The 16870-nt window shown below is 42.2% G+C and overlaps 1 protein-coding gene across 1 annotated transcript in view; it reads right to left on the reverse strand.

Annotated features, from left to right (window-relative positions):
• Window positions 1–16870, reverse strand: part of FSTL4 (follistatin like 4) — a 485177-nt gene that overhangs the window by 128376 nt on the left and 339931 nt on the right. The window lies entirely within an intron of this gene.

Genomic DNA, 16870 nt, shown 5'->3' on the forward strand with positions numbered 1-16870 from the left:
CAGCCGCTAGTTCGGCGGCTGGCAATTGAAGTTCTGGGTTCGACTTATCGCGTCTTGTCTGGACGCGATAAGTCGAACCAGGAAGTGCTCGCCGTCGACTACGGTACTCCAGCTAGACGAGAGGAGTACCGCGGAGTCGACGGGGGAGCCTGCCTGCCACGTGTGGACCGAGGTAAGATCGAACTAAGGTACTTCGAACTTCAGCTACGTTATTCACGTAGCTGAAGTTGCGTACCTTAGTTCGATTTGGGGGGTGAGTGTAGACCAAGCCTAGGATATAGAGTATCCCCTTTAATAAATCCACCCCAAGGGATATCTCTGTCTGAACGATGTGCTCCACTGCACCTGTCAGCTTTCCCCCAGCCCTTAGTTTAAAAACTCCTCTATGACCTTTTTAATTTTACATGCCAGAAATCTGGTTCTGTTTTAGTTTAGGTGGAGCTCATCCTAAAGGAGTATAGGCTCCTCCTTTCCCAAAAGGTTCCCCAGTTCCTAATAAGCCTAAATACCTCCTTCATGCACTGTCATCTTATCCATACATTTTGATCCTGCAGTTCTGCCTGTCTAACTGGCCCTCTGCGTGGAACTGGAAGTGTTTCAGAGAATGAGAGAATGCTACCATGGAGGTCCTGAACTTTAATCTCTAACTTAGCAGCCTAAATTTGGCCTCCAGGACCTCCCTCCCACCTTTTCCTGTCATTGGCACCTACATGTACCACAAACACCAGCTCCTCCCCAGCACTGCACATAAGTCTATCTAGATGTCTCCAGAGGTCTGCAACCTTTGCCCTCAGCAGGCAATTCACCAAGGGATATTTTATCCCTTTTCAGCCCTCAGAGCAGAAAGATAAATGCAGCCCTAGCCATAACTTGTCCTGCACTCTACCCACCCTCTGCAGTGGGGATACTCTTAAACAGGAGGTAACCTGGCTCAGCTGCTGGCTCAGAGCCCTGTCAGTATGATTCTGTTGGATGGGGGATGCCAGAGACTTACAGCTAGTGTGGAAGCAGAGGGTCACCTGTTGTCCTTCTGCTGATTCCACTATATTTGTGCAGACCACAGAGGGCTTCAGAGTTTGTGGGCTGGCACCTCATCCTGTTCTGCAGGAAGACAAACCCAAACCCCCAATGGAACAAGATGGGAAAACAACTTGTAAGGAGAACCCCATGGAGATTTCTTCCACATTCCCATGAGGTGGGCCAACCAAGCCCTTTATTAAAAGCAATTTAAATCCTATTCATTTTGGCCAGTCATTCATTTGTGAGGCCTTGGACGAGTCAGTTAGGCCAAGATTTTAAAAAGTAGCCAGTGATGTTGGGTTCCCAATTTTAAACACCTTACAGGGGCCTGATTTTCAGAAGGTGGGCACTCAACACTTTCTGAAAATGAGGCCCCTTAAATGGATCCCAAAAATTCAGGCACCCAAAATTACTAGTCATTTTTTTAAACCTTAGACTTCTCCTCTTTGCGCTCGGTTTCTCTCTCAGTAAAATTACAATAATGTATACAGCAAGTGCCCTTAAAAAGTTCCTTTCATTTGTTTAACATTAGGTAAGGTATGAGTAGGTACTCCCTCTATTTAGAACAAGGAAACTGCTAGCCCCTCTAATTCCTTACTGTAGTGACCCTTACTATACTTACTTTCCTTAGTAGTGTTGTTGAGGGGATAATTTGGTGGTAAGGTGTTTTGAAAACATACGGAGGACAGAGTTACACAGATGGTATTTATATAGAGAAATGTGAAAAAAAAAATCTCGCTGTGAATAACCAATCAGCTAAACATCACATACGTGCAGGTTTAAAAAAAAATCAAAAGTTTTTTTTCCCATTTACACTTCATCTTTTTCATGGAAACAAAAGTTAATTTTCACAGGTGGGAGACTGACGTTTTAATACATTTGAACCCCCAAAATTCCAGGTCTGATAGAGCTTCCAAGATCTGTACACAGAAGGGACCCATCTTTGCACGTATCTCTTCATTCCACATAGAAGAGTGGGGTTTCAGTTACTTATATGGTAGCATCCTTCCTTTGACTGGAGAGAAGGGTGGAGAGAGGAAGGGTAGCCAGGAAATGTGGGGATGTGGTTGTCAGCAGGTGCCCTATCAGCCGGCACTGGATTAAGGCACAGGACTGTAGCCAATACCTAGGGACGCCAGCTCCTGCAGACGCGTGGTTACAGCAGAATCTCAGTTTTCATTTTTTTAAAAAGTCAGTTTCTAGCCTTCAGGGGTGCAAAGAAATGTTTGAAAAAGTGAACCCAGGGCAATTGATCCTGTATTGTCTGTCTGTGTCTGCAGAGAGCCTGAAACGATAGCTCTGAGAGGAGTGAATGTCATGAATCTCGGTGAAGTGTTGTCTTCAGGACCCTGCTCGGGGACACACTACAAACACCACCCAAAGAGCTCTGTGTATGTCAGGAGGAGGAACTTGCAGTGGACCCCTCCTGCATAAACCCAAGCAGATATCCCCCAGCTGCTGGGAGTACTGGGGACGCCCTGTTGACATAGTTGGCTGTCCACAGGGAAGAGGGGACCCCTGCCACTGCTCATGGGGAGAGAAGGTGCTCTCTGCTGTTGCCCTGCCTCTTTAGTAGAGGTGGAGGTTCCCCTGACACTGCTGCTTCAAGTAGGGTTCATGGTCAAGGTGCAAAGATGGGGCCCACATCATAGTGCACCTAGGGTCCCAGACTCTCTTAAATCCAGCCTTGCGGCAATGTGGCTTCATTGCTGTGCTCTACTGATTCTTCTAAAACATTTCCTACCCATGAGTCACAGGGATGAGGTCAGCAAGGTCAACAGCACATCACTCACACTTCACAAGTGTTCTCCTCTGAAATGTGTCTGTGAAAAGCCTTTTCAGAGCAGAATCACATTGTATAGAGTTCACAGCCAGATGCCTAGTGAACAAAGCTCTCATACCTGGCTAGGCACTGAAATACCAGTGAATATGGGTACAGGAATGGTAGAGAGGTAGAAAAAGATATAGGGGAAGATTTTCAAAGGAACAAATTGGAGTTATTTGCCCAACTCCATTGACTTTCAGTGGGATCTGGGTACTCAACAGCAAAATTCTGTGCTGACTTAGAATAAGGTGTGGTGCAATTCAGTGCTAAATTTTGCTTAGCGAATACTGGAAATTCATATATTTTAAAACAAAGAATACCCACATCAGAATACAAGGGGGAGATTTTCAAAGGCACAAGGGTGCTGACTTATATCTTATCCAGAACAAGGAGCAATGGTCTCAAGTTGCAGTGGGGGAGGTCTAGGTTGGATATTAGGAAACACTATTTCACTAGGAGGGTGGTGAAGCACTGGAATGGGTTCCCTAGGGAGGTGGTGGAATCTCCATCCTTAGAGGTTTTTATGGCCTGGCTTGACAAAGCCCTGGCTGGGATGATTTAGTTGGGGTTGGTCCTGCTTTGAGCAGGGGGTTGGACTAGATGACCTCCTGAGGTCTCTTCCAACCCTAATATTCTATGATTCTATGATTTTTGGGATAATTGGCACAGCCCAGCTTGTTCCAGAAGGGAGTCTGTAAATTCCCACACATCTCAGCTGAGGAGCAAACTTAGGCCAGGTCTATACTAGAAAATGCTGCTATAGATATCCCAGCAAATCCTAGAGTACACACAGCTTATACTGGCAGAAATGTGCTTTTTCTGATATAGTTTAATCAAAGCTATATCAGCAATGCAAGAATTATGTCTACACTAGGGCTTTGGCTGGTATAAAAATGTTTTTAAAAAATCACTCCCCCTAACTGACATTATTGTACCGCTAAAAGTTTCTAGCATAAATCTTGGCTTAGAGTGAAGCTGCAGTGGGATTGATAATAATTACATTCTGCTTTACAAAGCTGTGAAGAAAACATTCAACAAATGCCTGCCATGTAGGGTAACATTTTAAATATCAGGCAGTTTTCGGCTACCGCCTGTTTCCTTTAAACCATAGGCAAAGCAGGTCTGATAGTGTTGTGTAAATGACAGATCATTCTGCAGAGGCTGGATAACTATAGTATCTAGTTGTGAGCATTCTGATTCATGCCATGGTATTAAATCAATAGGGTGTTGCTGCTAAACAACTGTTTAGTCCGCTGTGGTGTAGAAACATTTGGTATAATTTCTGCTGACAGCAGAAAATTAGTTAAATATTTTTTCCATTTTGTAGTTTATGGGTCCACAAAAGGTGGTTGTGTCACTACTGTTATCTAATGAAGGGAATATAGCTAAGAGTCAACCACATGTACAAATGTCTTTTTTTTTTATTCTAGGTGTCAAATTTTGTTTTAATTTTCTATCCCACTTTACACATTGCAGATAAGTGGGACAGCTGACCAAAGAAATCACAATCAAACCACAAATGCAGTGGCTCGCTTATTGTGTTGGGAGTATATAACTCTAGTGCTATGGGATCTGCATTGTTTGCCTGCTGATTTCCAGGCAGAGATTAAGGCATTGTCTATGACTTATAAAGCCATAAATAGCCGACACTGTCCTACCCTGGGACCACCTCTTTCTCCATCACTATGCTGCCACCTCTGTGGTCTGCAGGGACACTTGAGCTGGACCCCCTGTGAGAGCTCCAGGATTCTGGAACTTGCTCTCCTCCCTTGAGCTGGAATAGCCTGAAATTTGTGACTTTCTTGGAACGCTGCAGAAGATATCCGTTTGAGAGGGGGGATTGCAAAGGCTGAGGGTATGCTTCCCATAACGCCGAAAAGGCAGAAAGGAGTTTCTGTAGGTGGATAGATGTCTGAATGCCGATTGAATTGATTATTCTAATGCTGCTGAGATTTAAATTGCATTGTTAATAGTATGTTAGTTATGGCTCTGGATAGGCGTCTTTTTAGTTCCACAAACATCTATGGAAATGTTTAAGGGCCTAATCATTCCTCTTCACCATTTCTACTCAGAACACCAGTTAAGCCCACAGGTACTGGAACTAGGGGTGCTACCGCACCCCCTGCCTTGAATCATTAAATCATAGGACTGGAAGGGACCTTGAAAGGTCATCTAGTCTAGTCCCCTGCACTCATGGCAGGACTAAGTATTATCTAGACCATCCCTGACAGGTGTTTGTCTAACCTGTTCTTAAAAATCTCCAATGATGGAGATTCCACAACCTCCCTAGGCAATTTATTCCAGTGCTTAACCACCCTGACAGTTACAAAGTGTTTCCTAATGTCCAACCTAAACCTCCCTTGCTGCAATTTAATTCTACTGCTTCTTGTCCTATCCTCAGAGGTTAAGAACAATAATTCCCCCCCCCTCCTTGTAACAATCTTTTATGTACTTGAAAACTATTATGTCCCCTCTCAGTTTTCTCTTCTCCAGAATAAACAAACCCAATTTTTTCAATCTTCCCTCATAGGTCATGTTTTCTAGACCTTTAATAATTTTTGTTGCTCTTCTCCGGACTTTCTCCAATTTGTCCACATCCTTCCTGAAATGTGGCACCCAGAACTGGACACAACACTCCAGTTGAGGCCTAATCAGCACAGAGTAGAGTGGAAGAATTACTTCTCATGTCTTGTTTACAACACTCCTGCTAATACGTCCCAGAATTATGTTTGCTTTTTTTTGCAACAGTGTTACACGGTTGACTCATATTTAGCTTGTGACCCCTATGACCCCAGATCCCTTTCCTCAGTACTCCTTCCTAGGCAGTCATTTCCCATTTTGTATGTGTGCAACTGATTGTTCCTGCCTAAGAGGAGTACTTTTCATTTGTCCTTATTGAATTTCATCCTATTTACTTCAGACCATTTCTCCAGTTTGTCCAGAACATTTTGAATTTTAATCCTATCCTCCAAAGTATTGCAACCCCTCGCAGCTTGGTATTAGCCGCAAACTTTATAAGTGTACTCTCTATGCCATTATCTAAATCATTGATGAAGATATTGAACAGAACCAGACCCAGGACTGATCCCTGCGGGACCCCCACTCGTTATGCCCTTCCAGCATGACTGTGAACCACTGATAACTACTCTCTGGGAACAGTTTTCCAACCAGTTTTGACCCACCTTATAGTAGCTCAATCTATGTTGCATTTCCCTAGTTTGTTTATGAGGGCATGTGAGACAGTATCAAAAGCTTTACTAAAGTCAAGATATACATCTACTGCTTCCCCCCTATCCATAAGGCTTGTTACCCTGTCAAAGAAAGCTATCAGGTTGGTTTGACATGATTTGTTCTTGACAATCCATACTGACACTTACTTATCACCTTCTTATCTTCTAGATGTTGCAAATTGATTGCTTAATTATTTGCTCCATTATCTTTCCGGGTACAGAAGTTAAGCTGAGGGCTCTGTAATTCCCTGGGTTGTCCTTATTTCCCTTTTCTATAGATTGGCACTATATTTACCCTTTTCCAGTCTTCTGGAATCTCTCCCGTCTTCTAGGATTTTTCAAAGATAATCGCTAATGGCTCAGATAGCCCCTCAGTCAGCTCCTTGAGTATTCTAGGATGCATTTTATCAGGCCCTGGTGACTTGAAGACATCAAACTTGTCTAAGTAATTTTTAACTTGTTCTTTCCCTATTTTAACCTCTGATCCTCTCTCATTTTCACTGGCATTCACTACGTTAGATGTCCATTTCCACATTTTTGTTATTGTTTTTTCCCCCTCATTGAGTAATGGGCCTACCCTGTCCTTGGTCTTGCTCTTGCTTCTGCTTCTAAAGTATCCATATGAGGTGAGATTAATAAGACTGGGACTTTTCAGCTTGGAAAAGATGCGACTAAGGGGGGATATGATAGAGGTTTATAAAATCATGAGTGGTATAGAGAAAGTAAATAAGGAAGTGTTATTTACTCCTTCTCATAATACAGGAACAAGGGGCCACCAAATGAAATTAATAGGTAGCAGGTTTAAAACAAATACAAGAAAGTATTTTTTTATGCAACGCACTGTCAACCTCTGGAACTCCTTGCCAGAGGATGCTGTGAAGGCCAATACTATAATGGGGTTCAAAAGGGAGCTAGATAGATTCATGGAAGATAGCCACTGCTGGACCTATTAGCCAGTATGGGCAGGAATGGTGTCCCTAGCCTCTGTTTGCCGGAAGCTGGGATTGGGTGACAGGGCATGGATCACTTTATGATAACCTGTCTGTTAATTCCCTTTGGGGCATCTGCCATTGGCCACTGTCAGAGGACAGGATACTGGGCTTGATGGACCTTTGGTCTGACCCAGTATGGCCGTTCTTATGTTCTCTAGCTAGTTCGATCTAGTTTTGTGCCTTGGCCTTTCTAATTTTGTCCCTACATACTTGTGTTATTTGTTTATATTCATCCTTTGTAATCTGACCTCGTTTCCACTTTTTGTAGGACTCTTTTTTGATTTTTAGATAATTGAAGATCTCCTGGTTAAGCAGGGTGTCTCTTGCCATATTTCCTATCTTTCCTATGCAGTGGGATAGTTTGCTCTTGTGCCCTTAATAATGTTGCTTTGAAAAATTGCCAACTGTCTTCAATTGTTTTTCCCTGTAGACTTGATTCCCATGGGATCTTACTTACCAACTCCCTGAGTTTGCTAAAGTCTGCCTTCTTGAAATCCATTGCCTGTATTTTGCTGTTCTCCCTGCTACCATTCTTTGAATCATGAACTCTACCATTTCATGATCACTTTCACCCAAGTTGCCTTCCACTTTCAGATTCCTCCCTATTTGTCAAAATCAAATCTAGAACAGCCTCCCCCCCAATAGCTTCCTCCATCTTCTGAAATAAAAAATTGTCTCCAATACATTCCAAGAACGTGCTGGATAATCTGTGCCCTGCTGTGTTATTTTCCTAACAGATGTCTGAGTAGTTGAAATCCCCCATCACCACCAAGTCCTGTGCTTTGGATGATTTTGTTAGTTGTTTAAAAAGAGACTCGTCCACCACTTCTTCCAGGTTAGGTGGTCTGTAGTAGACCCCAACCAGGACATCAACCCCCCCCCCTTTTTTTTTACCCCTTTTATCCTTACCCAGAGACTTTCAACAAGTCTCTCTCCTATTTCCACCTCAACTGCAATCCATTATATACAGGGTTTACAGTTTGGCTCAATGGCTCTCAGCTCCCCCACTATAAAAATTGTTCCAGTGCCCCGGGTTAAGACCACGTATTCTATTCTATTCTATATAAGGTCTTATCCCATGCTCATCATGACAGTATCTAAGCACCTGTTTCATTAAGCAAATGACTAACATCAGTCACATGTTTGTTCTCTCATACTCTCCCCTGGGTGACTGAGTGAGAAGTGTGTGTAAGGAATGTTTTGTTTTGGATTTTTTTTTTATATTTTAACCACATGCTTAACTGCTGTCTTGAATAGGGATGGATTTAAGCACAGGCTTTAATGCTTTTCTGAATCAGGACCTAAGGCCATTTTCTTTCATTGTGCCCCCAAAAACCCTTCTTTTTAAATAATAGTTGTTGAAACTTCTGAAACAAACTCATGACAGAATCTATAACAACATTTTTCCTCTTTTCTAAAGCTAGAACTTCACACTTCCTCCTATGCAGGGATATTAGCACTGCTGGGGCTTCACCCAACGAAACAAAATGGTTTGGCAGTGAGCCAAACAACTGCACTGAAAGCCTCTCTATGCATGCATTAAGCCCCAGGGCACGCTTGCAATGCATTAAACCACAAGACACGCATGCAATGAGAAACTGCATCAAGCACAAGATGCACTGGCAATGAGGCCCATTCCCTTATTAATATTCTCACTCTTCACAACAACAGAACAGAAAATATTCTAGTGCTTAAATAGCTGTACATAAGTTGTGTGGGGTGTGTGGAAATCAAATAAATGAAGCATGCTGGTTCCAATTAATAAGTGACTGACACAATGCTATGAGCTAAATTTTGGCTAGTTGTTTGTAGATGTGCTGAGGCGGGGACAGGAATGAGGCAAGAAATGTCTCTTCACCCAGCCCAGTACCTAGGGGAGTGCTTCCTGAGTGTCATGTATCTGCACCCTCTAAGGGAGCTAGAGGTGTGGTAGGGGTGAGGCCACCCTCCTACATCATTCCTAATAGCTGCAAAAAAGACTCTAAGGATACTTCACCCTGCTCCTTTATGGGCCAGGGTCACTGCCCCCAAACCTCTGATCTATTCTGCCTGCAGTTGCAAGGCACAGGCAGATTGTCTCAAATCACCTCAGCTTGCCCTCTACAGCTGCACACTCATAAAAGCAATCCAGAGATACTGATAATGGTAAACACAGAAAGGTTCAGTGTAAAGATGTTTAGAGACAAGGGGTCAAATCTGAAAACGCATGCATGTATTTTGGTGTGAGCCAGCCAGTCAGGTTTGCCAGTACCCTGGAGCAATCATTCTTATCTTGGTTTGCGCACATGCGCCATGTGTGTAAGCAAATCCTAACCTACATGTATGCATCAGTATATTTACATGCCTATTTACATATTTACAGGTAGCCGCACATATACTACTCCTGGGGGAATTTCTGTGCCAAAAAATTAAAAATTCTGCGCACAATATTTTAAAGTTCTGCAATTTTATTTGTTAAAAATAACACAATATAATCATGCCAGTTTCAATTAGTTTGGTAATTTATTTCAAAATACCTCTCCGCAGTTATGTCTCTAGCATGACAGACAACAAAAAAGATTCCCCCCGGAGTCAAGTGTTAAAGAAACCCCTACGACAACCCAGCTCTTGTTTCTCTGTTGTGTCGGATGTCTCAGTCTGGGTCTGTCACACATGCCAGCTGGGCACATCTTGGGGGAAAACTCTGCCCCTTCAATCTCTTAGTTGATGCTTGGTTTTTAGCCCTGCCCCTGTAGGGTTACCATATTTCAAGTTCCCAAATAGAGGACACTGCCAGGGGTGTGGGGAGGGGGAAGGGGAGCTGGGGGGATACAGTTGGGGGGCTGCCAGATGGGGTATTTGGGAGGTGCTGGAGTGGTGTGTGCGTGCACTGGGAGAGGGTATTTGGGGGTGATGGAAGAGGTATTTGGGGGTGCTGGAGGTGTGTGTGTGTGTACTGGGATGGGGTATTTGTGGGGTGCTGGAGGGGGTTACACAGCCCCCCCCCAGCCCAGACACCTGCACCTCTTGTCCCCCAGAGCCCAGCCACGGGTAACCCCCTGACCCAGACACCCACACCCCCTTCCCTATCAGAGCTCAGCCACAGGCTCCCAGGGGCAGCTCTATGTATTTTGCCGCCCCAAGCATGGCAGCTTTCGGTAGTGCACCTGCGGGTGGTCCGCTGGTCCTGCGGATTCGGCGGCATGCCTGCGGGAGGTCCGCCGGTCCCGCGCCTGTGGCGTACCTGCTGCCGAACTGCGGCCGAAACCGCGGGACCAGCGGACCTCCCGCAGGCATGCCGCCGAAGGCAGCCTGATTGCCACCCTCACGGCGACCGGCAGGCCGCCCCCCACAGCTTGCCGCCCCAGGGACGCGCTTGGTGCGCTGGTGCCTGGAGCCGCACCTGCAGGCTCCACTCCATACAGCTTCGTTACTGTCCCACCGGGCAGAGATGACCGCTGACAGTGGGGGTGGGAGGAGCACAATTTAAAGGTTCGGCCACCCCCAGAACAGCTCGAGTCATGCCCTCCCCCTGCTAGGCTTCCCCATTTACTCTCAGAAAGCAGCGGCCCCTCCCTGCAGCTCCCAGCTGTTGCTCCTGCCTCTCTGCTATGACAGGTGCTGCGCCGGGAGAGGGCCTGGCCACACCATATGACTAAGCAGGGCCGGAAAAACCCAGGAATCACAGCCCACTTGCAACTCCCATGCAGGCGCACTGTGAGCTGCATTCTGCTGGGTCCAGTGACCCCTAGCAGTGGCCAGCAATTCTGGAGGGCCAATTCTGCGAGAAAAAGTGAAAATCTGCGCAGAACATTAATTCCGTGCAAATTCTGCATTGTGTAGTGGTGCAGAATTCACCAGGAGTATGATATGCATGCTCCATTTTGGAATATGGGCATTTGAAAACTTGGCCCAAACTTTTTAGCTATAGCAATGGCAAAGCACACCACTTCACCTTCTTCAGTGTGACTGCCTAATGCAATGAGATATTATACTGCCACCAAAAAGCTGTAAACCTTCCATTGACCGGGGGTGGGGGTGGGGAAATTTACTTTCTGGTATTATATATATATATATATATATATCCCTTTACATACAAAACTTCAGGGGGATACTATTTAGTGTAAATAATCTTAAATACTCATTGCATGTTTTAATGTTTTCTGCACTGTTCTTAAGGTCTGGTTGACTGCTCATGTGGCCTTTTTGTGCTCTCTGATGATTATTTCAAAGAAATGATATACTGGAGGAATATTGCCTGGTACCAAAAATGAAGAACAAAAAAATGCAGACCCTTCCCCATCCACCCTGGATAACATTGATGAATCAAATCAAATGTATAAAGAAAACTTGGCACTTTGTGCTCAGTATCACCTTCAATATGTGGTCACTGATTCATGGGTCTGTGAGACCCATGCACCCAGTGCAGAAGCTCACCACAATGTGTGAGAATAAGATGTACAATTTCTTAGATGTCTTTTGCAGCGTGAAACTGTTTGCACAGCTTACGTTTCAGGATAAATATTTTAAGTGATGAAACATTCTTCATTATGACAATTTGTGCCAAGATATTTTTAAAAAAGTATTTTAATGAGTTTTCTTTAGCATGGCTCTTGCAGGTGTCAAGAAAGAGCCACATGGATTTATCATAAAAGCATTATTTCTGTTGGTATTTTTTTAAACAGAAGGTTAACTAGCTCCTTTCAATGTTGCAGTGTCTGAGGGTTGATAGATTTCTTAGCTTCTTTCTAATTAGAGGCAGATAATCATGGTGACAGTGATAAATGTTATTGCACATAGTAAATTTAATATTACAAATACCACAGTCTGATTTTTACTGCATTGTCAGAGCTCTTTGGATCAAACACAAATTAGGACGGCAGGTTTTTAAACATTTCTTTGTAAAAACCTATAAAAAACCACCCAAGGTTATTTCAAGGGATACCGATCTAATTAGCAGACTGCTGCTTAAGTGTAGCATCTAACTTTCTGGTAATGGATCTCACATACGGTTTAAACTTTCAGTCTGTTCTGGTATCAGTACATGTAAACCGGGAATTCAGCATTATTAATGCAATGCAAGATCTATTGGCTATTACTGTTTTATTATAGTTTATTTTAGTTTGTGTGAATTCTGAGAAATACCAAAAACAGAGGAAATATTGGGCATTCTTTGGTATGTAAATAAATGGTCTCTGTGGATTTTTTTTCAATTGCACAAACAAACAGGAGGGCTTTATACAGAAATGAATGCATAATTTCATAAATTAAAGAATGGCACTGATACAATGTATTTGCATTTCACTTGCCATAGGGAAATGGTTTGGCACAACTCTATAGGCTCCAGCACCTAAAAATATTGTAAGACAATTACTTTCCTATATGACCTGATTGCCCCTCACCCTTAAGTGGGTAGACAAAGGAGATGGCACAATATGCTTTTACTCGCCTTGTGTTCACCTCACAAAGGTCAGGGACAATTGAAATCTGTGCTAGCAGAAGCATTGGGACTTCTCTTTCTGTTTACACCAGATGCAAATTGACCCCTAGTTGATGGGGTAATGCTCCAGCCCTCTAACAACACCAGCCCACAGACCTGACCAACCACACTAGGGAAACAGCTTGCACCATCCTTTGCACAATGGGGACATACTGAAGCATAACATCTTCTGGAGCTTCCCTTGGAGGTTGCAGCTCCACACCATTCCTCTGATAAAGGCCCTCGTCTCCCCCCACAAGCTCACAGGTGGTGCTATATGTTCACTGTTAATAAATCATTCCGGTTTCCTTTTCTCTTTACTTTTGTATGGATAAATTACATGGCCATTACCTTAAACACGGGCCTAGAAATGCAGCACTCCCTACACACAAACCCAAAGACAGCCATGTTCAGGGGCAGGGTGCCAGGCTCACACATTCAGGAGAAGACTGGCTACATGAGCAATGAGAAAAAATAAACCAAACTCCCAAGTCTGCAGGAGAAAAGCTGCTGAGGGGCAAGGAGTGTGGGAAGGTTATGGTCTCCTGGTGAGTGCAGGATTGCAGTATTGGTGGGAGACTAGCTAAACAGGTGAAGCTCCTTTAGCGTGATACCTAGCATCCAGGAGACACTATGGCTGAGAAGCAGCATTTAACATCTCCCTAATTTTGCAGCTGATCCTGCAATGAGCTCCAGATGGACAGACCCCTGCACCAATGTCTACAGATTTCACTACGGTTCTATGCAGGTTCCAGGATCCATCTGCATGGAGCAATGAGGCCATAGTTTGCTGTACTTTCTCTATGTTTCCATCTTTCTATATATAACACTCACAACATGCACACAAATACATATTATAAATATGAACAATATTTCGCTTATTAAACACATGTAATCAGACTTTTCATATTATTATTCTGCCTAAGTTCCTACTTCAAGTTTGGGCAGCTTGTATGATATTAAAACACAAAGCTTCACAGAATTTAGAATTTGTGTGATTAATGCCTGCACTTTAGAGGCATAAATGTTCACTTTATTAATATAATTATTAAATTATACCAGTGCTCTGATCAAGGGACCGATTTATCTCTTTACATAGGATATGCTACTAGGTCATGTACTAGTCCACTGAGAAGACAGAGGAAAGTTTGCTCAGGTTTCCCTTAGATTTTACAGATGCTAAATGCAATTTCAATTTCATAGAACTTTGAGCAGTTAATTTCCTGTGTTCATAACTTCCATCTGTGTTAGCAGCAGACCCTTGAAAATGTCTAATGAAGGATTAATAGAAAAACCACATAAAATCTTAATGCTAATTTCCTTCCTCACTGTAGTTATATTATTAATGTCACACTTCTTGGAATAGATCACACATGCTTCTTTAATGGACAAGCAATAAAATAATTAAATTAAATGAGCAGATCTGTATGTGGCTCTGATATATTAGGGTGCCCTATTTTTCATAATCTGTTAATTTAAACTGTGATTGTTTCATCCAAATGACAAACACACACCTCCTGGAGATTAACACTATTTTATAGGTACCACTTTTAAGTTACTAAAGAACTATCGCAAACAGATGTTACATGTAACTTGAAATTTAAGGAAAAAATGATACTGCAGCAGCTGTATGTAACATCTACAGAAAATGTGAAGAACATTGCGACGTTGTGTAAATACCATGACTCAGATGACTATACACGTATAGCTTGTGTAAATATACATTGCATTTCTAACTGGAAATTTCATAATTTACTCCAAGTACAGGACAAATACAATTACTTTCTGAATACAGGCTGTACATTTTCTATTAAATAATATAAAGATAAAGCTGTATCTATTTAAAAATGTCAATAGTCAATTATATTAAATATTTAACTGGAAGGTTTTGTTTCCTCAGTAAAGGCACTGAGTATGTACAGTGTTATTTCTGTCTAAAGATCTGTCTCAGGGGAATAAAAAGAACTCCTCTGGTTCTTTCAAAAATTAATCCTACTGTTGGGCTGAACGAGAAATCAGATGACTGGAAAAGTATACAGTGCCCCTAGTGGCTGTACACATATGACACCTCCAACTGGTCATCACTGTATAAAATCCATTCATATTGTAAGCAGGGATGGTAGTGCTGCCTATTATTAAGGTTGCCCAACATTTTCAATTATAAGACTCTGTTTTCAGTTGCTTATAACTTTGCCCAATCTTTAATCACTGGGGCTGAAATTTTGCCTATCGGGTATCTGCTTCAGACAGAATTTTGTGGAAAATTTCAGAAAAACAGTTCAGCCATTTCTGAGATTGAGGGTAGGGAAAAATACATTGTTTTGCCTATTAAAACAATTCTGATTACCTTTTTCTTTGAAAAACTCTTACTGCCCCCATGCTTTGAAATAGGTACTTGCAATTGCCGGGGTGGGTGGGGAAGGGGACTGGCCTTTGTATTGGGGATATGACTTTTGCTGTTCCTGTGAAAATCCATCCAATTTTGACCAAGTTATAAGCCTTCAAAAAATCTCATCTCCCTCTTGTGGTGGTCCACAAAGAGAATGGCATCCTACTACTGCTGTCATTTATTCTGTTAGCTTAAGTGGCAGAGCTGTGTGTGGTGGATCTAGAGGTTCCAATTCTGGTGATAATCCATGTGGGTATCAATATGATGCAACATGATATAATTTCTGGGGTTTTTTTCAGTTTGCTTCTTTAAAAACCTAAGAAATTACACACACACACACACACACACGTTAAAATAACATTATTTAGGTTGCAAAGTCAAGCACTCGACAGGTAAGAAATGCCAAAATAAAAATTGCTTGTGCAAATTTAATTCTTACATATATGTTATGATAGTCTTTAATTACATGATCATATGCTATTTTTTCCATTGAATGAGCCCCTGCCTCATTCAATGCAGAAGATGGAGCTGCTCTGGGGACGAATCAGTGTTGAGGAATAAAGAAGACTCTTGTCCGTAGGACCCTTACTTCATTTGTTGCAGAAATTGGAAGGTGTGTTGTGTATGAGGCAGAGGACGGTAGGAAGAGAAAAAGATGGTCTCATTGTTAAAGCAGTTGACTGTTGTCCTGGAGAACTGGATTCTATCTCTGCTTCTGCCATAGACTTCCTATGTGATGCTACTCAAGTCACATAAACCATACTTTTCACAGGTATTCACTAATGTTTCTTATTTTCTGGGTTCCTGCCTTGAGACTCTGGAGTCTGATGTACAGAACTGCTGAGCACTCACAGCTGTAAGGGAAGTCACCGGGAATAATATCTTAGAAGCAAAGTTTCTATTATTAAACTTAGATTAAATATTCCACTTTTTATCTCAGGGAAATTATCTTAATTCCGCCTCTCTTGCACAGGCATAAACTGCTGGAAAAAGTCAGGCTGCACCTTTAACCGACGGTATTGCACTTGCATAAACAGTTTATTGGAAAATGTTTTAAAAAATTGTTCTTGATCTCTGCAGTGAGCTTCCATTTTTAGTCTCTGTGTATATTCTTCTGTTAATTTAATTCATTCGCTTTAGCAAAAAATTTCTTGTAGTGATCCTACCTGTGTTACAGTGATCAAATCCATATTATTATATTGCTTTAAATACTCAGCAGTTATACTGTTCTACAGCGGACCTGAGACTGATTGCAATACACTAGTACAAATCAGGAATAGGTCAAGTGAAGTCAATGGAGATACGTTGGGACTGAAGCTAGATTAAGTTCAGAATCAGGCCCATCATGGTTTATTTTTGGTAGTTTAGTATTTATAACAGTGGCATCTTAACTCCCCCCACACACACACACTGAATCCCCTTTTATGCCATTAATGGAGGTGACCTTTCTAGTGCATTCATTCGGCAGTCTTATTGGCTTATTCTCTCTAGTACAATAAATACATTTAAAACACTATTTCATGGTTAGTTGTACAGCGTCCCATATGAAATCAATAGCATTTAGAAATGAACTAAGTAATGCAATCTGTAACAATGAACACAATCTGAACTTGCCAAAAAGCACATACAATTATTAGAATTATAGTTTGTATTTAAAGATCTAGCAAATTTCCCAGTTAAATTATGCACATATAAAACATAGCATAAGTATTGTTACACCTTAGCCACAGAACACAGTCAGTGCAAATACAGGCACACAGCTTTTACTTATGAATACAGCTGCAGAGTGATTACATGGCAAGAAAGCTAATGTAATTAAAAATAATGTAATATAAAGTAGTGTGGAAATTTAATATTTTATGCTGTCTCTTTCCCTTGGTTTACTGGAAATGTGTTTTTTTTCTGGTCCAGGTGACAAGAGTATTGCAAATAAGCCAGAATACATAACCACAGTGT

The sequence above is a fragment of the Terrapene carolina genome, unplaced genomic scaffold, assembly GCF_002925995.2.
Source record: "Terrapene carolina triunguis isolate 2854851 unplaced genomic scaffold, T_m_triunguis-2.0 Scaffold629, whole genome shotgun sequence".
NCBI lineage: Eukaryota > Metazoa > Chordata > Testudines > Emydidae > Terrapene > Terrapene triunguis.